This window comes from Sceloporus undulatus, chromosome 6 (assembly GCF_019175285.1).
Source record: "Sceloporus undulatus isolate JIND9_A2432 ecotype Alabama chromosome 6, SceUnd_v1.1, whole genome shotgun sequence".
NCBI lineage: Eukaryota > Metazoa > Chordata > Lepidosauria > Squamata > Phrynosomatidae > Sceloporus > Sceloporus undulatus.
In genome coordinates, this window is record NC_056527.1 from 136,673,638 (window position 1) to 136,697,946 (window position 24,309).

General features: G+C 40.7%; 1 protein-coding gene across 9 annotated transcripts in view; it reads left to right on the forward strand.

Moving 5' to 3' along the window:
- Positions 1 to 897: 897 nt before the first annotated feature.
- GRAMD1B (GRAM domain containing 1B) overlaps positions 898 to 24,309 on the forward strand; it is a 171,267-nt gene continuing 147,855 nt past the window's right edge. For 2 of the 9 annotated variants that reach the window (XM_042472292.1, XM_042472291.1), the window contains exon 1: positions 939 to 1,066. The gene's annotated coding sequence lies outside the window, so the exon portion shown is untranslated. Of the gene's footprint in view, positions 1,067 to 24,309 lie in introns of all 9 variants that reach the window. The other 7 variants (XM_042472293.1, XM_042472295.1, XM_042472297.1 and 4 more) reach the window with 5 other exon arrangements.

Here is a 24,309-nt window from a genome sequence, read left to right on the forward strand (position 1 = left end):
GAGCCAGAGCCATGCGCATGGAGGTATCAGGTGTTCTTCTGTCCAAGTAATAGACTGGCTCTGATCTGCTTTGCTTCAGAAATAGAAGCCATCAGGTGCCTGAAGAGGATTCTCTCCCTGTTTTCCTGGGTGGCCAGATCGCCTTATACAACGCTAGGCTGCAGCTTAAAAGGACAACCGAATGAGAGAGGAGCAAACCTTGCTTTGCATGTGGCCTTGCAATATAGTCAGTGCCACCCCACCCTGATGCCAGTCACATGCTGAGATGAGTAAACACCTGAGCCATCATGCTCCATTGACAATTGGAACAGCATTGACTGTTCCCAGAAGAATCTGTGCTAAATTCACAAATGCATTGACCCCACTCCAATTTTTGGAGACAGCCACATCCTCTCCTCCCAACTCTAGCCTGCAGATGCAAAAAATGAGGATTTGGTTTCGTTATCCTGCACCTTTCTAATAATAGCTTTCCAGTCAGACCTTATCAGCCACGGCTTGGTACATTTGTTCAGCCCGGCTGCCTGTGTTCTCTGTCAGAACTCCTTTAAATCTCTGTAATTGTTTTTCCCCCCCCTTTAGAATATATTACTAAAAGCTGCACCATCCTAGGAAGAAGATACTAAGGGAGATGAATTGAAAACGTAGGCTGGAGAAATGAGTAGAGCAACAGACACATCCAGAAAAGAAGAAACACATGCTGCTGCTTGGTCTCCTTCAGTTATCTGAGGGTTAACAAGTGAAGAGCTCTTGTGCAGGCAGAGGATGTTCCTGGCAGTGAAAGGTGGATCTGTTACTGGATGTAAGAAAACGGCGCACTGTTCTGTCCACCAGCAGCCGGTGGCTTGAGCTTAGACATTTGGGGATCTGGTGCATTGCTATGTACAGAGAGCTGTCTTTCTTTCACAGACCTCCTGTGTTTATCCAGATGGGGATCCTCGCCTCTGCACACATGGCTGGGATTTAACTCAGGGAGAGATGTTGTTGTAAGGAATTCCCCTTTAGAAGATTTCTGACAGGGGTTCCCCAGCTTGTCTGGATGAATGAGCACCTTTCCGAGTCACATAAGGTAAGCCTTCCCATCTTAAGAGAAGCAATCCAGTTCTCATCCTCATGTACCAGTTTGGTGTAAAAGCGTTGATGCGGGTAGTTGTCGCCCTTAAAAGATTGGTGTTGGCTCCCCTGCCCCAAAACCAGATATACAACTTACTGCTAAATTGAGAATATGTTTGGATCGTTTTGATAGGAAACTTATTGCGTGTGGTTGTTGTAATACATAAGCATCTTTCTGTTTCAAGTGTCTGAAGTTGTTGCCAGAGAGGGATAGTAAAACTATTAACATGGACTTACTGCAAAAATTGTGTGTAGGATGTCTGGACTTTTTACATATTTGCTTATAATAGAGTGGGTTGATGGTTTTGTAGAAAATGGGTTTTCTGAAAAAATAGTGTATAGGATGACTGGACTTTTTATGCACTTTTAAAAATAATCCATTTATAGAAAATGGATATAGCAATATATCCATATGGTCCTCAGCAAAACAACCACGAAGTAAACATCCTGGCATTCAATGTTGCATGAGTGATGCAAACCCTTCTTCCCACTAATGCTCTGACTGGAGTAACCAAGCTTTCCATATCTTTATTTAACATCTCTTTTGTATTTCCAGACAGCAGAACACAGCTCACAGGGTTTGTATTCAATGTCTGTCCTATCAAATGGGTGCCTTACAATGCTATATCTTGAACAGGATAAAATAATATTGGATAAGAAAAGATGACCCTACTCTTCTAATCTCAGGTTTGCTATAATGGCAGTCGAAATTTATTCCACATATTTAGGCAGATGCCACAGCATCTGGACAGAACAGTCAAATATGTAGAGTCAAGGTGGACTTTTGAGAATACCAGTTTTCATTTGTCTCCCTTGTGGACTGAAAATGTTAACAAAAATTGCCAAAATAACTCCGTGTGGGTAGCTTGAGGGTGAGAAGTGGATCTGTAACTGGATATCAGAGAAAAAACTGTTTTTCTATCCACTATCAGCTTGTGTAATGAGCTTCTGTTTGAGGATGCATCCTTGGCTAGACAGAGGAAACTATCTGCAGATGTTTTGGGGGTAAGCTATACTCAGTGGCACATTTAACATACATTTCAGCGAAAAAAAGGAACCAAGAGAGTAATTTCTGAGAACTCTGCAAACCTGTATGCAGTTTCTACTGAAATCTTTCATCAGTGTAAATCAAGATGCACTTTGCAGGAGATGAAATAGTTGTCTTGAGTCCTGTAGAGTTTGGTTCTACCCACATATCATTCCTTTTATCATTTTTGTGCTGAGTCTCATCTGCTATCAATTAAACTCATCCACTTGGAGTTTTTCTGTTTTTGTTTTTTTGATAAAAAAAAGCAAACCACAAAATTGTACCCAGCAAATCTTGGGTGAAATCGGTACAACTTTCTTGGACACAGTGGTTGTGGTGGGGGAGTGAAATTCACTAGATAAACATTTGACTGTGAATCTGTGCTCATCCTTGGTGAATGGTGAGTAGCTTTTGTTAAGGAACAGGTGCAGCTGAAGTTTACAGATCTGTGATGTTCTTGCTTGAAATACAACGTTTTAATCAATTCAGTAATGGATGTCCGTGTGGTTTCCTTTATTCCCTTCTGGTTACTGAATCAGCTGGAGCTGGGTAAAAAATATCTTGCAAATTGAACAGTGCACTGTACTGAGATTACCGAATATACTGAATCTCTTTGAAAATGTATTATGTTGTCCCTTCCTTTTCTAAGTACTCAGGCAAATCCAACACTGAGAATATTTTTAAAAAATCATATTGCCTGGTGAACATGATTCTGTTTGAAGAGAGTTGGTTTCTTCCAAAAGCTGGAAACATATTTTGCCTCTTATTAGCATTTGCTGATCAGATCAGTCTGTTCCCAGCTTCTAAGGGTTCAGCTAGGAGGAAGTCATGATAATTAGCATGCAAGTGATAAAAAAGGCAGTGCAAGCAAAGACTGGATGTTCTCGAGGGAACACGTTTTACCTGTAAGCACAAAGGTCCTATTTCCATTTATTGGATATATCTGAGAAGATGCCACAGGTAGGAGGACATCATCCAGTCCTGAACTGAACTGAGTGGACACATGTTCGGCAGCTAGGGGTAAAACAGACATACATGAGAATATAGTCCACAGCTATACTAGTTTTCCTCATCTTGCCTATCACCTCTACTGCTAATCCAGCCCCCTGTATGTCCCATTTTCTGTACTGACCTGTTGATAGAGAAAGAAACCAGATTGGGTCCCTTTCTCCACTGGCAATTGCTTGCATTACTTTCTGTGCATGTAGAAAAGGTGAGTTCTTTCCTGGTGTATAGAAAGGAAAATAGAGAGATATGGGCAAAGCAGGATCAAAGGAAGTCACAGTGCCACTCTATTCTGCTTTGATCAGATCTCACCTGGGATGTTTTCAGTCAAGGGGAATTGGAAGTATAATCCAATGGCAATCTGAAAGCAATCATGGGATTTAACATTATTGCGTGATAGACTACCACATGCAATTTCGGGCAATGGGAAGTCAGTCCGAACGCAATCATGGGATTTCACACTATTGCGTGAGAAATGATCACACACAATAATTCGGCAATGGCAAGCTATTTTCGGGCAATGGGAAGTCAGTTCGAATGCAATTCAAATTCACGTAAATTTGCTGAACTAGAGAATTCATGTGAATGTGTACTGGCCCCACTTTCTTTTCATTCGAAATTAAGAGAAATCCCTCCTGTGTGATAAACTCCCTGGAATAATGCCTCCAGTTCTGAGCACCACAATTCCGAAAGGATATTGAGAAGCTGGAGCATGTCCAGAGGAGGGCGAACAAAATGGTGAAAGGTTTGGATACCATTCCCTATGAAGAGTGGCTTAGAGAACTGGGTATGTTGAGCCTGAGAAGAAAAACCTAATGGGTGGCATGATAACCATGCTTAAACATTTGAAGAGATGTCATATTGAAGATGCAGCAAGCTTGTTTTCTACCGCTCCAGAGAAGAATGGAACAATGCAGGAAAATAGATTCCACCTAAACATTAGGAAGAACTTCCTGACAGTAAGAGCTGTTTGACAGTGGAAGACACTGCCTCATAGTGTGGTGGAATCTCCGTCTTTGGAGGTATTTAAACAGAGGCTGGATGATCATCTATCTGGAGGGCTTTGATTGTGTATTCCCACATGGCAGGAGGTTCAACTGGATGACCCTTGGGTCTCTTCCAACTCTATGATTCTATGAGTAAGGTGATAAGATGCTGAGTCAGGAACCTGGGGGCTATGTAAGTTCAGTGGGAAAAGAGAGCATAGAAAGATGGAATGAAAGAGAAAAGTGGATAGAGAAAGAATGCTAGAAAGGGGAAGATGAAGGTGCATGTGGGGTATGTGAATGTGGCCAAGGCAAGACATTCACCCAGTTTTGCATTAGCCATATCTTTGTCTGACAGCCATCCCCCAGAGGATTATGCAGAGAAGAATGTGGTTGTTGAGCTGCAAAGTATTTGTCATCTTGTCCTATAGTATGCTGAAGTGCGCAGACCTTATTGCCTTTCCAGTGCTACTTAGTAAATAATGACAGAAGCAGGAGTAAAACTTAAACTGGAGGAAAGGGATACCAAGGGGGAAGTGTACACCACAGCAATATAAGGACCTTAAAAAATACTGCAAACTGTACAGTGTTTGAATTTGTGTTCATATTTAATCATAGTTATGGCCTGTTTTTTATTTTTTATTTTACAGAAAATATGTGACAACCAAGTAGACAGACCATTTGGCTTCCTACCTGATGGGTGCAGCTAGATCTGTACATTGAATTACTACTTTAGTCTTTTCTAGAGAGATAGATTATTTGATTTGGAAAATCAAAGATTGCACCTGCTTCTGACAATTCTGCTCTTTTGTACTGAAGCCCATAAAACAAATTGCATTAGAAACTCAGCAGTCCTCTCTCTGTATTCCCACTGATTCTTGCAAATAAATTTAATTTCACACAGACACACACACACAGACAGAGGTTTTTTTGTGCCTTCTGGGTTTCTCGACAGTGATGTATGTAATCCATACTGTATGGATTTATCCTCCCAACTAGCTCAGAATGGACCTTCGTGGTAAGTATCCAATGCCCCATGCTCATGTTGGTATGAGAAGCAATACACACCATTTGGATTACATCCATCACTTCCCAGACACTTGGTGGTATGTCTGGATAGATACAGGAATGATCATTTGTTTAATGACATGGGATACATGTGCATTATTGTTACTGCCTTTTTTTGCCAGACACAGTGGACTGCCAACAGAACGCCACAAGTTAATTGTGTGCCAGTACTTCTGCACATATTCTTTAGTATACATTAGAATGGCATTCTGTACATCAGACTTTGAGAGCCAGAATGGTGTAGTGGCTTGAGTTGGACTACAGCTGGAGACACCAGGGTTCAAATCCCTGCTTGGCCATGATAGTGGTTTGAGTGTCGGACTATAACTCTCGAGACCATGGTTCAATTCCCAGATCAGCCATAAAATCTACTGGGTAACTTTTGGCAAGACACATGCTCTCAGTCTCATTTGAAGGCAATGGCAAACCTCCTTGGAACAAATCTTGCCAATAAAACTCTGTCATAGGTTCACCTTAGGATTACCATAAGTTGGAAATGACTTGAAGGCCCACATCATCATCATCATCATCATTAACAACAACGGGTAACTTTCAGTTGTAAATGACTTGAAGGCACACAACAACAACTTCATACTTGATGTGTTACATTTTTGCCAGGTACAGGTGGTTCACAACAGCTGTAATTTCTTTTTCTCTTGGGGAAAGATGAGTTAGTACAGTTTTGTGGGTTTATTTGCAAGATTGTCACCTGTAGACACAGAGGCACACACTCTCAGATGCATCATTTTTCAGGCTAGCATTTCTAGTCTCCTGATGCCTATGATAAACGTCATGTCCTTCAGCCCTTGGCTCACAGTGCTTTGGCTTGAAGTTACTGCTGCAAACACAATGAAGTGTGAAATCTTTTCACCCACACAAAAGTGACAGCAGGGTGCACACTTCATTTGTTACCAAGGAACCTTGTTTTATGATTGTCCTTGCTCCACCTCTGTTCTGTACCTTTGAACACTTATCCTCACTTTAAATGCATCACAGTCATGCTCGTCCCACACTGTACAAGTGTTCTTCTGATTTCTATTTTGCTTCTGAGCAATTTGAAACCACGCTATATGTCTTCACTGTGATTCTCTTACCATATTTGCGATGAATCATTATATATTAGAGGTTGCAAGGATTTCCAGCATGTGTTACACACAACCTGTTCAGCGTTAACAGATTCACAAAGCTTCTTAAGTCGTGCCTGCTAAGTTTTTCTCCAGTCTCTACTTTAAAACCTCCACAGAAATGCATTAAGGTGTTAGTATCTGGTGTGACTGTGACCATCTTCCTCTCTCTTTACGAATGGAAAGGAGAAGCTAATGTAAAAGAACAGGTTGTCGTCTCTCCTCTTGGTGTGACACTCATGGTTGTGACATGCAGCATGCTGGAAAGACCAGAGGCCCACTAGCAGAGACAACCTCACTGCCCTCTTTCCACTTTTAACAAGCATGCTTCTAAAGGAACAATCCACTTGTTATGGCAGGCTTGATTTCTGAGCAGAACTAATGGAAATGCTGGACAGGATGTACAGGGAGGTGGGGTGTGGATCTTCATTTCCATTGTAACCACCTCACCTTTCCTCACCAGCCAGTGTATTTCATTGCTGAACAGCTCTTATCATTAGGAGGTTTTTCCTAATGTTGAGATGGACTCTCTTTTCCTGTAGCTTAAATCCATTGCCTCGTGTCCTAGTCTCTGGAGCAGCAGAAAACAGACTTGCTCCATCCTCAGTATGACATCCTTTGAAATATTTGAACAGAACTATCTTATCACCCCTTAACCTTCTCTTCTCCAGGCTAAACATGATCAGCTCCCTAAGCTGTTCCTCATAGGGCTTGGTGGCTTCCAGACCTTTCACTATTTTAGTCACCCTCCTCTGGACACACTCCAGCTTGTCAACATTCTTGAATTGTAGCGCCCAGAACTGGACACAATATTCCAGGTGAGGCCTGACCGAAGCAAAATAGAGTGGTACTATTATTTCCCTCACTCTAGACACTATCTGTGTATTGATGTAGGCTAGAATTGCATTGGCTTTATTAGCTGCCACATTACATTGTTGATGCATACTCATCCTGTGGTCCAATAAGACTTTGAATCCCTTTTGCATGTATTGCCATCAAACCAGGTGTCCCCCATCCTAAGTCTGTGCATCTCATTTTTAAAGCCCAAGTAGAGTATCCTACACGTGTCTGTGCTGAAATTCATTTTGTTAGTTTTGGCCCAGCTTTCTAAGCTGTTAAGGTCCATTTGAATCCTGATCCTGTCCTCTGGGGTATTAGTTACTCCTCCTAATTTGGTGTCATTTGCAAATTTGATAAGCATGTCATCTATTCCTTCATCCAAGTCATTGATAAAAATGTTGAATAGCATTTAACCCAGGACAGAACCCCGAGGCACCCCACTGGTCACTTTTCATGAACACAAACATTGTTGAGCATCTTTTGGGTTCAACCGGTCAACCAATTACAAATCCACCTAACAGTTGCATTGTCTAACTGACATTTTACTGGCTTGTTTACAAGTTCACCGCCAATGATCAGGCCTCCCAACTCAGCTTTTACAAAGGTGGAAATCTCCAGCTCCACTGATAGCACCCCACTTGGTTTCTCATAGGTGCTGAGGCTCTGTAACACTTTTAACACTGCAGAAATAATCCAGTTTGACACTGCTTTAACTGCCATGGGTAAATGCTATGGAAATGCTATGGAAATCTCGGACCTGTAGTTTTGCAAGGTGTTTAGCCTTCTTTCTCAAAGAGCTCTGGTACCCCAATGAACTAGAAATCCCAGGCTTCCATAGCATTGAGCCATGGCAGTCAAAGCAGTGACAAACTGCATTCTTTCTGCAGTGAAGATGCATCTCAAGCCAAACACATTCCATTTCAACTTCTTTTCTGAACTCTTTTTCTCTGCCTGGTACCTCTACAGATGGAGGATGTGAGGTTTTATTAGATGGCCTTGCTTGTGAAACTTGTTTTATTAGCTTTTCTTTATTTAGTGTCAGTGTGGGCATCCAGGAAATGAAGGGGGAAATAACCCCATCCTTGACCTGTTTTAGACAGCCGCCTTCAGAATTAAAAATTAATCCATCTACCGATCTTGTATGCTAGGATCCACAGAGAAAGCCATTCAAAGCCGGCTCTCTGCTCTGTTATTGCTTCCACATTTAATGTCCCCTTTCTTTATTGATCTGCTTTTCCTGTCAAGTAAACATAGTGGGAGGAAACGAAGGATGATATTGTGGAGTGCAGCCAAAGAAGTGAGCTGGTAGCTCTTACTAGACTTTTAAAATGCCAGAAGCACAAATTTACAATTTATGCAAAATGTTTGACTAAATGATGATTTTAATAAGAGGTTATGTTAGCCTGCTAAGCGGGGCGTTCTTTCATGAAAGAGTAGGGAAATTTGGAAAGGATTTGAAAAGCAGTTTTACAAGAACTGCTTGCCCTTGATATCGCCCAGTGTGGATTCAGTGACATTTGGGAATCTTTTTCAAGGGAATTGTTGCGATTTCATCAAATGTAGCTTGTGGCCTTCTCCCATCTCTGCTTTCTGATGTTATTGATGCTATCATCCACTCCAGTCCAGGAGAAAACCACTAGAATCTGCATTGTGTGCCTTCAAGACTTTTCTGTCTCATGGCAATCTTAAGGCCAAACTATCAAGGGGTTTTCTTGGCAAGTTTCTTCAGAGGGGGTTTGCCATTGCAATCCTCTGAGGCTGAGAGCGTGTGACTTGCCCATGATCACCCAATTGGCTGAACTGGCATTTGAACTCTGGCCTCCAGAGTCATAGTCCAATGCTCAAACCACTATGCCATTATTAAAACAAACATAATTTGCAAAATATATTTAATTTGTTTTGAGCAAGTGTGGGAATGTTGTAAACTAACTTGGGTCCCAACTTGGGTCAAAGGTGGGATAAAAACCAACCAACCAACAAACATACAAACTCCAGTTCCCAGTATTACATAGCACTGAGTCACAATATTTAAGTCTATGTCAAATTGCATTAATTTTTCAATGCAGATGCAGTCAATAGTACTGAAGAAACAATCTAGGAGGAAATAGAAGGGAAGGTATGTAAGAGAAATAACAGTTTAGACTACAGAGACGACCTTGCCGTCCCCAGCTTTGTTTTGACATCCTTATGTCATAAATGGTCACAGCTAAGATTAAGCTGGTGCTACAGCAGATAGGGTGCTACTTTATCTCCAGGCTGTCTCTCATTTAAATGACTGAGCATATTCTTCCACTGTAATAGGATACAGTTGGCGAGATTTAATTTAAACAAACCATTAAAGAAATCTCTCCACATTGCTAGCTCTCTGTAAACAAATTTCTACAAAATGCACATCATTCCTCAGCTTCTGTTGCAGGGAAGGTCTGAGATCTGGGAGCCAGGACAAAGCCTGGAAGATGGATAACATCAGTGGTTCTAGGCAATCTGTAGTAGCTCAAGACTTGGGCTGCCTGCATCCACGCTGAAGAAATAATCCAATTCAACACCACTTTAACTGCCGTGGCATGGCTCAATGCTATGGAGTTTTGGGTTTTGTGGCTGCTTGTGGCACCAGAGCTCTCTGACAGAGAAGGCTAAACATCTCACCAAACCACAATTCCCAGACGTCCATAGCATTGAGCCATGACAGTTAAAGTGGTGCCAAACTGGATTATTTCTGCAGTGAGGATGCAGCCTAAGGAGCTTGTTCAGCAGGGTTTTTTTGGTTCCTCAGGTCAGCTAGTTTTACTAGGTTTAAACACATGGCAAATATTAACTCAACAGAATGTTCTGCTTATGAACTGCCCAGTGAGGGAAATATTTGATACTTACAAGGATGAGAACAGAACAAAAAACTGGAAAGCACATATTCATAGTAGAGGAGGTAAAGGAAATGAAGTCCCCCAAGGATGCACATTGAGATTGGTAAGAGAGTTGTACAGTTATTTTGAAGATATATGATCTGCATGTGATAACTGTGCCAAACAATGTTGCTGCAAGACAGAATGCAGCCCAGTGGAGACCAGTGCAGAGATAAAACGGATTCTAGTATCAGTTTTACTATTTACTTGTAAGTCAACAATCTCTAAGGCAGAGACATGGAATCTGTGCCTCCCTAAATGTTGTTGCACTGCATCTCCCATCAGCCCTTGACACATAGCCAATGGTGAAGAATGATGGGTCTTGCAGCCTAACCAAAGCTGGAGGGCCATAGGTTCTCCATCTTAGAATATCTGCAACATAGAAATATTTTTTATAACATACAGTTGGCCCTTGGTATCCACTGAATATTTATCCATAGATTCAACTATCCATGGCTTGAACATACCATATATATATATATATATATATATTCCAAAAAGAAAATGTTGATTTTGCTATTTTGTTTTTTGAGTACACCATTTTACTATGTCGTTGGATATAATGAGACTTGAGCATCCACAGATTTTGGTATCTGCATGGAGTCCTGGATATATATGTGTGAGAGAGAGAAAGAGAGAGAGAGATGAACACAGTGTATATATCATACCTATGGAACAAGCTACAGCTGACCTTTCATGTCCATGGATTCTTTATTCACAGCTTCATTCAACCATGGCTTGAGAATATTTCTTAAAATTATACGTTTCAAAAAGCAAACTTTTGTTTTGCTGTTTTATATAAGAGACACCTTTTTACTATGGCATTTTATTTAATGAGATTTGAGCATCCATGGATTTTGGTATCCACAAGATGCCCTGGAACCAAACCCAAGAGGATACCATAAGCCCACTATAGAATATTCCTAGCACATCCATATATATATATATATATATATATATATATATATATATATATTTCACCACAGCCCCAGAGTGATGGAAGATATCTATTTATCATAACAGGGATCTGATCTATGTCTCTAGACAGAAGGCTACTGAGAATTCAATGGAGGCTCTGTTGTGTGTCCTGCCACCCTGAGAGGCTAAAGATAATAAATACACAAGACAGACCTTTCTCTGTTGTATCATTTTAGTTGTGGATCACCCTTCCTTGAGAAGTTAGGCTGGCTCCATCCCTGTTCAGCAAGAGGCTTGAGAGGCGATAAACAAACATTGTTAATAAATGAATGAATGGACCAAGTATAGTTACTGCAGCAACTGAATATTCCAAAGTCTCCAAGAAGAAATAGACATTCAAACTGAGAAGAATGGATGAGAATAAGAGAAAGGCACTGATAATATGCAGAGATTTTGTGGGAGTGTGTGGGGATCACTTATTTATTTGGCACGTCAGGTATCAATAGTAGCTTAGGTATATCATTATCTTCAATTTCCATTATCTGGAAAAAGAGGGCAGCTATGAATAGAAGCTCCCTACTCAGCTGTCACTAAGTTTCAAGCCCATTGCATCATTCCAGATTGGATAAACTGAAATGGAGAACACCTTTTTTCTTTTAATGAGGCTTAAAGAGTATATGAAAAATTTAGTGCAGGCCTATACATTAACTGGGGGAAAATGAACTGTCAGCAGAAATGCAGCTATATGCATCATATGGAATCCTGGGATTTGTAGTTTGGTGAGGTATTCAGCCTGGTTTGCCAGAGAGCTCTGGTGCCTCACCAAACTGCAAACCCCAGGATTTTGTGCCAAACTGCTTTACTTCTGCAGTATGGATGCAGCCTAAGTTTAAAAACAAATTTTAAGAATGAAGCTGAAAGCTGTAAATTCTCCTACTAGCAAGCGAGTAATTAATAACTATCTTAGAATTAAATGCAATGTGAAAATAGTAAAATGCTCATTAATAACCAAGATAATTTATACACATTCAGATGGTACAAGTTAAATTAGCAGATATCACCTGGTCGGTTTAGCAGAAATTGAATTCTAGCGTTTGCTTTGTTGTTGTTGTGTGGCTTCAAATGATTCCTGACTAAGGCGAACCTATCATGACCAGATTTGTTCAGAGGAGGTTTGCCGCTGCCTTCCTCTGAGGCTGAGAGAGTGTGACTTGCCGAAGGTCACCCAACAGATTTCACGGCCAAATGGGGAATTGAACCCTGGTCTCCAAAGCAGTTGTCCAACACTCAAACCAATATGCCACACTGACTTTCATCTGTTGCTTTTTACAGACATTTTAGATACTACTTTGAAATAAATGCTTTATTTGTCTCCGTCTGTTGCTTTTAGGTGAAGACAAATAAAAACTGTCGAATGTATTTCAAAGCAGTATCTCAAATGTCCATAAGGTGGCACTTTCACATTTAGGCTTGAAGTCAGTTAGTGACACTTATAGATGCTTGATGGTGATGGGGATCATGACTGGCCTGCAAAGTAATTTGATTTCCCAAAGGAATGGAAGCACTGAGAATCTGTTCTCTCAATGGTAGTCAAGGGACCTTTTGACGTACCTTCGCCAAAATATCCCATGCCATATCATTCCACAAAGACGGCTCCAGGTACATATTTAAAAAGGAGATGGAGAGACAGGACCGAATTTAGCAACACCACCTAGGAAAAGTCATATTCATTTGCCCAAGCCCCAAACCATCCTGGTAATGGAGGTCCCTAGTTGCACCTGCACTGCAGGTATTGTGCAGTTTGACACCTGCCATAGCCCAATGCTATGCTATGATAGCTGGGATTTGTTGTTTTGTGAGAGGAAGAACTTCCTTTGCCAGAGAGTTCTGCTGTGCCACAAAACTAAAAATCTCAGATTTCCACAGCATTGAGCCATGGAGGTTAAAGTGGCATCCACCTGGATTATTTCTGCAGTGTGGATGAAGATCCTGTTTTGAATCTTGTATCTGCCATGGTGAATATGCTATGCAGAATTAGGCAAATAAGTCTCTCTCTCTCTCTCTTGGTCTCTGCCCCTGGAAGATCAGGGAAAAGAAATCTGCTTTACCATAGATATTTAGTGTTGATATTTTGACCTTCCAGATGCTCTAGCCAATTTGGCCAGTTGAAGAGGTTATGGGAGCTGTAATCCAACATTTAGAGGGTCAAAAGCCCACCATCCCAGTTTTAATGACTCTAAGTAGATGAAGCACTTTGAATAGCTAAAAATGTTTTGCAAATGTCAAGTATGATTATCAAGTGTCCTTTAATTTACTGGTTCAAAAAAGGGTTACCAGCTTACTGAGAAAACATATACAGTTTAGTTGATTGGTTTTGTCTTTTGAGCAGGGACCTTTTATTATAAGCTTTTCAATATGTTCCTGACCACAGATACTCTTTTTGAAAAATCCCTTTAAGTATTTTTATTAGTACTCAGATGTCAGGACAGTGAATCACAATAATAATAATAATAATAATACTCATGAAACATAGAAAAGCCACAAAAGTGATGCCTTTATTGGGGCCAACCAAAATGCTCAAATGTGTGTCGCAAATGTTCGAAGCTCCACTGGCAAAGCTTTGTCAAGCAAAGATTTATTAAACAAAGGGGTTAAAAATCATACAGGAGAAAGAAAGAAAGAAAGAAAGAAAGAAAGAAAGAAAGAAAGAATGTTAGAGTCACAGGCCTGCATTTTGTCAGGATGTTGTTGGTGTTGTTCTGAGTTAAGATGGTATGGAGGGATATCCATGGAGGCAGAGGTCATTCCTTCTGACCATGTGGGTACTAGGAGACAAAGCATCTCAAAGTCCAGGAAATACAATTTAAATTTGATTTGCAACACAAAATGATACTTCCTTCGAGATCCATAAAACATAATACAATGGTTTTCTTCCCCTGCATGTCTGAGCTGAGCAAAATATTGGAGCGGCATCAACATAGGCCTCTGACCCTCAGTTTGGACTCTGGCCATGATCTTTCATGGTCCTTCTTCCCAATGTGCCGACTCAGTTTCTCTATGAAATAGACAATCATCCCCTCCACCTTGTTTAGTCTAATCTGATTCCGTGACTTTCACGGCTTGTTAATCTAGCCCTGATAATTACATTATACAATCTTAAAATCTCTGTGGTTCTTTTTTCATGGCCATCTGTCAGGTATGCTTTGATTGGGATTTCCTGCATGGCAGGGGGTTGGACTGGATGGCCCTTGTGGTCTCTTCCAACTCTACGATTCTATGCTTCTATGAGATGGCCTCAACTTCAATCAGAATTAAATGTGGACTAAGCACTCATATAGATCAAATAAATAGCCATTATTTTGTGGAAAGGCACCCCAGGGAATGAGTGGCAGTCAGGAAGGAAGTGTGTCTGTTCTCTCAGTTTCAAGTCTGCTGCTTCGTAAATCATTAATAATCAACAAGCTGCTATAATGCAAGACTCATTGCCAATTGCTTGACACCAATGATATGAACCAGTTGCTTCTCCACACAGCTCCAGGTTCTCTAATATTTAGCAGAGGGACTAAATTAAAATCTGTGCTAGTTTGAGATGACACCATGAATTATTGCGCTGGGTAACGCCAACCCTAGTGACACCAATGCATAGGAAAAATCCCTATTAGGAACATCTTTAAAGATCACACTTGTCCAGGAGACTTTGAGGGTTCATCTCCTCCTAGAATTTCAGTGAAAAGGATGCAAATTCCGATCAAAGAGGGTTTAGAATTCAGAAAGAAATGCTCTCACATCTTCCAGATCTCCTTACATACCATTGGGCACATCTGTTATCTTGTAGTAACTTTTTGGACACATCCACTTAATAATAATAATAATAATTATTATTATTATTATTATTATTATTATTTATATTCCACTTAATCACTTGGAATCCATGCAGATTACAACAATAAAAATGAGATACAGTTAAACATTCTAGAAACCCCTATCCCTCCCCCCCAGTATAAAAAACATAGTAATACTAAAAGGAGATTAAACCAGAAAGACATTAAAACAATAATACAGAATAGCAGTTAAAAGCAGTAGATGATTTGTAAGAATTTTTATACAGCGGGATCCAAATAGGATGAAAATGGGGATGGAGAAAAAAAGAGAAAAAGTGTGTGTGGGGGGGGGGGCAGGTAGATAGAGATGGACCTAGTCTGGAAAGGCCTGCCGGAAGAGATCCATCTTAATAGCCTTCTTAAAGGTTTCCAAGGTGGTAATCTGACGGATCTTAAAGGAAGTAATCCACCATGCTCAGCTTTCGAGGACATTTTGCAATTCCACCTGGACAGAAGGTTGAATTGTAGGACATATCTGGGTAAAGCAGGATGTCTGGTCACCCTGGGCAAGTGTGGACCCACCTCGAGATAGACCCCTGCAGCAGGAGAAATTTTGGAGAGGCCACCAAATCAGAGATGACAACACTGAGCTGGAAATGGTAGGGATGTGACTCAATATCAGCTACCATTACAACTTCCTATGTACTGGTGCCATGGTCTAAGTGTGAGACACTCCTCTACTAATTTGAATGTCTGTGGCATACTTTTCTCCAGAAAGGCTGTCCATAATGATCCTTGAAGTGTTTGGATGGAAATCTTTGGCCGTTTCTTTAAAATGTGACTTTGAACCATATGAGCATGACATGATAAAGCTCCTCATTATCACTTAATACAAACAGTCAGCACTCAATAGCCACAGATTTGTTTATCCGCGGATTCAAACATCCACGTTTTGAAAATATATAAATTCCAAAAAGCAAACTTTGATTTTGCTATTTTTATGAGGAACACCATCTTACTATGCCATTGCATATAAAGCGACTTGAGTATCCACAGATTTTGGTATCCAACTGAAGGTCCTGGAACCAAACCCCAGCAGATACGAAGGGCCCACTGTATACAAATACTGTACACAAATACTACTACTACAAAACCAGTGGTACAGCCATATACTCATATACCCATGGGAGGCATATTTTCTCGCTGGAGAACTAAGACCTCAGAACTGCTGTTGAGGATCATTTCCTTCTGAATTCTAAGCCAGGCGTGGAAATTGTGCAGCCGTCCAGATTCTGTTGGATTGCAAATCCCAGCAGACCCCAAAATTGGGAGTTCCATATGTTTCCCACCTGAGTGAACATGCTTAGGAGTGTACTTTAAATAGAAAAACATCCCAGGAAAAATGGTTTAAAAGACTGGAAACCCCTGGTTGACCTTTTTCATATAAAAATGAAACAACTTTAGTAATTGTGGGATTTGAGAATTGTTAGGAGTTGGTTAACAGAACAAGTGTATGATGTAGTTTTAGAAGGAGAGGCAATGTATTGGATGTTACATTAGACTTGTGTTATATTAGATTCATATCTATAACTACCGAAAAGATTGTTGGAAGCTATTCTCCCCCTCATTTCTCTCTCTCTCTCTCTCTCTCTCTATATATATATATATATGTATGTATATTACATCTTACTTGCTCTTTTTCTGTTTCTTTATTCTTTCCTTTCTACTTTTCATTTAAATATTTGCAACCTTTATTATACCTGAAAAAAAACTTAATAAATAAATAAATACATAAATATATAAACATCCTTTGCAGAGGTATAGAGCAGTGGCTCTCAAACATTTCACCCTCATGACCCCTTTTACATCTGGATGTCATGTCTCCCTCACTCGACAATAGTCTATGCATAAAAATATTTAGTGCATGTATTTTCATTCACACTTTCATATACATTCATATTTTAACATATTTATAAGAAAATAGCTCTCCTCCCTCCCTCCCTCACAGCACCATCCTTGACTTTCTCTTTTCCTCCAGGATAGAAAATGTTTGGGAAGTGGAGCAACTCTCACATCCTTCTTGGGGTTCCTGCTCCACAGTTTGAGAACCACTGCTATAGAGCAAACACTGGGAAAGCTTGGTTTGCTTCGGTCTTTTGCATTAGTGGGAATGTTCATATAAGGCTGCATCCACACCACAGAAATAATCCAGTTTGACACCACTTTAACTGCCATGGTGCACTGCCATGGAATCCCAGTGTTTGCTGTGGCACCAGACAGAGAAGGCTAAACGTCGCATGAAACTACAGTTCCCCAAATTCCATAGCAATGAGGCTGGGCAGTTAAAGCCGTGTCAAACTGGATTATTTCTGCAGTACAGATGCAACCTACAAGAGGTTCTTTCTCCTCACCATCATTATGAGCTTGATGCCCAGAAACTGAAAAGGTTTTTGGTATGTTTTTAGTTTCTGGACAGGAACCAGAGGAGGACAACAGAAAAATATGTATTCACAGCAATGTAAAAAATCCATGTTAATAGTTTTACTTGGTGTGGACCTATTTATGACGAGTGCAACTAATGTTGCTAGCATTGAAAAAAATGTGCAAAGTACTGTCTGTGTATTGGTATGTAACTTTTTTTGGCATCTACAGACCTTTTCTAAGAACCAAATTCTGCTGCTTCCAAAATGTCATCCCATATGCATATATGTGATTGTCTCTCTTGTGTTTCTGTGTTTTCTGATCTGCATTGAATTACTGTTTGCGTTTGTACGGCCGATTGCTAAATTAGAAAAGAATAGGCTACCGTTATATTTGAAAGAATGGTTTCATACTCAAAGCTGTGATATGAGATTATCAAGCCTTTCATGCTTAAGGAGAGAGACTATTGAAAAGGAAGCATGTCAACTTAAATTCGAGAATTAACGGAAACTATAAAAATGGCAATCATTTAACAGCCTGCTGAGGATGGAATTCAAAATGCATAAAGAGATAATAAAGAAAATGAGAAAGGCTGGCTTAAAGGGCAGGAATGGTTCAGTGTGAAAGTCCAAATGGATTTGTGCTTTTATTAAACCTTTTATTTAGTGGCGCTAACCAATGATGTATGATTTATGACTGAGAGACAGCATGGTGCAATGTTTGAGCGTTAGACTATGACTCTGGAGATCAGGGATCGATTCCCTGCTGGAACATAAAAACCCTTGGGCAAGTCATACTCTCTCAGCCTCAATGGAAGGCAATGGCAAGGTCTCTTTGAACAAATCTGGTCAAGAAAACTCCAAAATAGGTTCACCTTAGAGTTGCCATAAGTTAGAAATGGACTGAAGGCACGCATCAATTTGTGGTTTGCATCAAATAACTGAGCAGATGCTCATTTGTGCATAACATGTACAGGCTCTGGGAAAACCTAATTTTTTCATTCCTGGCATGTCTAGTTAAAATATTAAAGTAAGGTTTAGGTGTTTCTGCAACCTTCCTATTGATGATGCAGCAGTCATTTTGCAACACGCTTTATATAAATGACTAACCATTCCTTCCTGGAGGAGGCATAGTTTGCAAATGTAAACAGGTAGTCTTACCAGCCAAATTGGCTGTGTTGTTATCTGTGCTTATGCCAATATAGAGATACCGTGATGCACATGGCAGGTGTCAGCTTTGTTTGGAACATAAGCACATATGTGCATGTTTAAATAAAAAGCCTTAGAAAGAATGAAATTGAGCCTGCCACTTGCAGTGTGAAATATTACCTACTAGAAATGAGCAGCCGCAAGATGTGGAGAGCACACATGGTCTCAGAAAAGCCGCCTACAACTGTTCTGGGAAATCAGCTGCCGAGAGTCGGCCTGATGTCTGGCCACCACCGGAAGTGGCTGTTGAGCAATTCATCACAAAGGCTAACACAAAACAGGCCTGTGGGGGCTTGCCGTTTCATTTCAACAACCAGTGAAGTCATTTTCCATGCCACATGGATCGCCTGACTGCTAGAACAGTTTGGAAATGATAATGAAATGTTCTCAACTCTGGTTTATGGCTCCAAAGGAAAGATGGTAGCAGTGTGAATTCACAGGGTTGGGATTAGTCAGAAACACAAATTGCTCCATGAATGGTGTGTGTGTGGTGTGCCTTCAAGTCGTTTCTCATTTATGGTAATCCTAAGGTGAAGCTATCATGAGGTTTTCATGGCAGGTTTTGTTTGGAGAAGGTTTTACCATTGCGTTCCCCTTCTTTGCAGGTTTTTAAACAGAGGCTGGATGGCCATCTGTCTGAAATGCTTTGATTGTGAGTTCCTGCATGGGACTGGATAGCCCTTGAGGTCTCTTCCAACTCTATGACTCTAATTGTTTTAACCACCTGCTTGTTAAATAGAACTGTTTGTTTAATTTCCTTCAATTTTTATAAAATAAGATTTTAACTGAATTTTGTGTTAAATTGTTGAGAGCTGCTTTGGGTCCCATGTCAAGGGAAAGGTGGGTTATAAATTAAACTAAATGAAGGAATGAAGGAGTAAAATACAGCTGTGTATGAAACTGGGTCGCTATTTATTTTGCCTGAAAAAAGATAATTGCCAACATTTTATATAGTACATACCCCTCAAGTGTGATTTTTGTATAGAAAATCTGATCTCTTGTATACCAAGGCCTGAGACAGACAGCAAGGGATGTGTTGTCCTCAGGCCAAAATTAGGGTTCAGGAGCACACAGCAACCGCACGCTCCCAAACCCTAATACAGAGCGGCAGCGCCATCATGGCAGCCTCCAATCCACACAGAGGCCTCCCTGATGATGCAGGCATAGCGCCACGTCCGCATGTCGGGGTGCCATGCTTGCATCATTGACATGACACACTGTGCTAATGGTGCACTGATGCCGGCGCCTGCACGCACCAAAAAGGACCTGCTTTTAGCAGGTTCTTTTCGGTGCAGAAGGAGCCCACGCGGTTTGGTTGCTGTGGGCTCCCTCTGGAGGGAAAATGGGCGACTATTGACCACCCTTTTGGGGCGGTCTGTCAAGCCCCTACTAACATTGTTCAGTAGAGGATGTTTGTTTTTAAAAAGGAATGGTAGTATTTAGTCTTTATTAATTGGTGGCTACTAGCTAACGGATATGCTCAAATGTGTGCAACGCTCAAAGATTTGCCTGTGACTGACTTTAAAACCTGCTTTTTTAAAAAAAAACAAGTTTTCAGTTTCTAAATCTAAATGCTTATTCCCACTCCTCTGGTATATAAAGTATGAAATGAGCCTGGATTGTTTGTTTAATCTTACCATATCAATTCTTCCTGTATCTCTTGTAAATCATGGTATCCACAACAAGATTAATTTCATGATGAAATCATTCGTTCTTTTCTGTCTTGAAGATTAATGCCAGTTGTAGAGGAAGATAAAATGTTTTAATTGTTGCGCCCTGTAGAGCTATTGAATCATACCTCATTTATAATTGTTTCCTCCATATTTAATATACAAGCCCAGCAGGAGATGGAGATTAAAGACACATGCAGATGAAAAGTGTGTTGAAAACTATGCTTCATCTTCATAACTAGTAACAAGAAGTGCATGAATGCAACACTCGGAATCCAAAGACACATTTTAGGGTTTGCTTCTAAAGCAGAGCCAGCATAGTGTTGTGCTTTGAGTGCTGGGCTACAACTCTAGAGATCAGAATTTCATTCTCAGCTTGATCATGAAACCCACTTTGGGCAAGTCACACTCTCTCGGCCTCAGGCAAAGGCAAACCTCCTCTGAACAAATCTTGCCAAGAAAGATTCCATTCTAAACTTGCCTTAGGACTGCCATAAGTTGGAAATGACTTGAAGGCATACAACGACAACAACAACAACCACCATTTAAACCCTTAGCATTATTGCCCCAAATACCTGCACAAACTGATTTACCTCTGACTGGTACTGAATGGCACTTTTCTAAGCAGGTTCTTATACAAAAGTTGGTTTGTATGTATATTTATATGTATATTGTATATATATATTTACCGACCCAGAGAGTAATACTTTGATTTTAGTGATATCCATGCAGTGTTGGTTATTAATTTGTGCCTTTAAACCCCTCTACAGTCGAAATGCTGTCTAAAATGAGCAGCAAAAGCAGAAGACAAATCTCTGGTCTGAAATCCTTTAAAAAGCACAAGAGCAGTGTGTGACACGAAACCATTTCCATTATTGTCACATGTATATCAGGACTGGATTCTGACTATTCAGTGTGGAAAGGAAAGGCTCTATAGCTGGCATTTTCTCGTTTGGCTTCACCCAGGAGTCTCTTTTGCAGCCACTGGGCTCACACTGCTCCCCCTAAACTAAAATTATGTTCATAGAGATATAAAAAAGGTGAACTTCAGAAGGAATAAGGGGAAAGATACCTGCTTTAAGTTAATGCAAGACCACTCTATCATCTAAAAACAAAAACATTTGTTTAGCATCTCCTGTTCTTCATACAAAGTAGCATGTTGTCAAAGTTTGGAGATATCATTTTCATGGACTAGAACTCCCAGTATAATCAGTGGCCACATTGACTGGACACTTTGGGAGTCACAGTCCAAAAAAGTAACTTCACTAAAGGGTAGTTTAATGTAAGTGCTTAATCCAGATTGATGTGGATTTTCTCACATTTGCCAATTATCTCCACTTTCTAGCACAGATTTGCTTCTGTTTGCATCTATTTATCCTCCCTCTGCTGAAAATGCACAACCGTGTGAAGCGAATGGACAGCCATATGTTCGATAATGCACATCCATGTGTGGATACTATTGTGGATGCTCCAGCAAAATCCATGAATCCCCTTTCAGCAGAGTTTGTGGAGTTTCAACACATTTTTGGCAAAAAGCCCGAATTCCTTCTAATCGCATGAGGCTGGATCACATTCAATTCAAATTATATGAGCAGTACTTTGGTCCTCCAGCTGTTTTGGACTTCAGCTCTCAGAAGCCCCAGTCAACTTGTCCAACAGTCAAAAATTCTGGTTGCTGGTGTGGAAAGCATCTGGAAGACCAAAGTTTGGGAATCACTGGTGTAGACAAACCCTAAGCTCTACATGCAGCTTCATAACAGGTTGGCATCATGGCATCTGATAGAAGCAGAAAGCTCTGGTGGCAAAGGGAGAGAAGTCCCTTGCCCGGAGATTGAACCCACAGCAGCCCTTTCTTTTCTGCAGCTTATTCCACACACAATTGAATTTTCATCTTGTTACACTTAATTTTTTTTTACCCGCAATACTTCACAACTGTAACCAGTAATTTGGGTTGAGCAGAACGGTTGGGCAGAGAAAAGCCTTTCTCATAACAATATTATTACATTCAGTTAGCTTCAACTAGAGATACTCATATACAGGTGTATATTGTTAAACAGTGTTCCTGCCTCTGCGGGAGTTTTGAACCCTCAGTAATCATTTAACTGGATCCTCAGGATCACATCTATCCCACGGCGTCTTTTGAAGCCTTTTGTGAAGCAGTGGCTGTTTTCCTTGAGTGACAACCAACCCCGGTGTCTGTGGCATTAATTTCAGACATCAAGATAATTATCCTCCCAATGTCTTCCTACACAAACCCTTTCCCTCCACCTCCTCTTGACAGTAAGGGCTGGTTTCCATGGAGCCATCCCATCCATACCTTTGGAAATTTCTCCCTCTAACTTCTCCCTATAGGCAGAATTTATGAGGTTCCCATGGAAACAACTGCAGAGGAACAGACTGAGATATCTTAAGCACGTGAGGATTGCTCTGTGGAAGCCCTGTGTTTTTCAGGAGGTGGATTGGCAATGCTTCCTCTCTGGGTTAGCTCTGGAATATGTTCAAGATGGCTTGACTAAATTCAGCCTGATTGACAAAGCAACCCCATCAAAGATACAAAAGCATAGATTCTGTGAAATATGCAACATCAGATTTAATCGGTGGTTGCCAATTATCTAAGCGGTGGTTCTATGGGATACATCCACCTTGTGTAGAGAAGCTGTTCTTTGGAATAAAACTTTGGTGCAAAGGAGCCATGATCCTGACCCTCCCCTCCCTCAGTCGGCAGAATGTGCGCTCTTTCAACTCTTGTTACCATGTTTGTGAATGTTTTCTCTATCCTTGTGACATTTGATGAATGGTTTGCAGATTTAGAGTCACTTATGTTTCCTGTCCCTTTCAGGCCAAGTGGTTTTTTCCCCTTCCTCCAATATCCATGGCTGCACACAAAATTACCCTTAGCATGATCTCATGAAAACGAAGGCAGGGCTCAAGTACTTTTAGGAGTTATGCAGTTTCATAGATGAGTTGCGCAGAAGAAGGATTTTTCAACTGGGGGATGCAGTTTGCAGGCATCACCTATTGAAATCATGTCTTCCAAACAACTGCTAAAGGCAAGGAGCCATGTTTTCTTAGTCATGTGGATTCCCCTAGTTATCACCTTCATATTTCAGAGTTTCTGATACCTAACAATGGGCTTATCTAGATGATTAAAATACTCCTCATTTGAACTGAATAGACTGTGATCCAGCCACATGTAATGAGGAGGAAATTGGGGTTTTTTTTCTGCTGGGGGACTTCATAAATTCTGCTGCAAAAGGATTTGCAATTCTTACTGAAGTATCCGTGAAGATGTGCATTATCAAACGTGTGGCCACTTTGCATGGATTCACATGGCTGTGCATTTTTGGCAGAATGAGGGCAAATAGATGCAAATTTGCACAAAAAAAGTATAGAAAATTAAGCATCAGTGTGAATGTGCAAAAATCCACAGCAATTTGCATAATACACTTATGTGCACACTAGCCCAATGTCTCCTCCACCTCCTTGCTATCCCATCTACATCAGGGCAAGCTCTTAGGAAAAGGAGATGAGTATGAGAGCCAGTGTGGCACAGTGGTTTTAATGTTGGACTGCGACTCTGGAGGCCAGGGTTTGACTGCCAGCTTGGCCATGAAATTTACTAGGTGACCTTGGCAAGTCACATGCTCTCAGCCTCAGTGGAAGGCAATGGCAAACCTCATCTGAACAAATATTTTCAAGAAGATCCCATGACAGTGTCACTTTAGGGTCTCCATAAGTCAGAAACAATTTGGAGGCACACAACAACAACCAAAGGGTGTACTGCAGGGATTTTGCAGACAATTAGCCTGTTAGAGAAAAACAGTGAGCCTTGAGTTGGTGCAGACAGAAATGATAATGTTGTTCTTGTGTACTTAGAAGTCACTTCTGACTTACTGTAGCCCTAAAGCAACCTTATTACAGAATTTTCTTTAAGAAGCTTTGTTCAGAGGGGGTTTGCCATTGCCTTCTGTTGAGGCTGAGAGAGTGTGACTTGCCCAAGGTCACCCAGGAAGTTCCCATGGCCAAGCAGGATCTGAACCCTGATCTTCTGGAATCCTAGTCCAACACTCAAGCACTATACTACACTGGCTTATAGAACTGATACATCTAGCCATAAATAGCAACACACTGGTTGCTCTTCAGATCAAGAGAAAGGCATTTAAAATTTAAAGGGTGAAAACACATTTAAAATTAGATCATTTGTTTTAAAA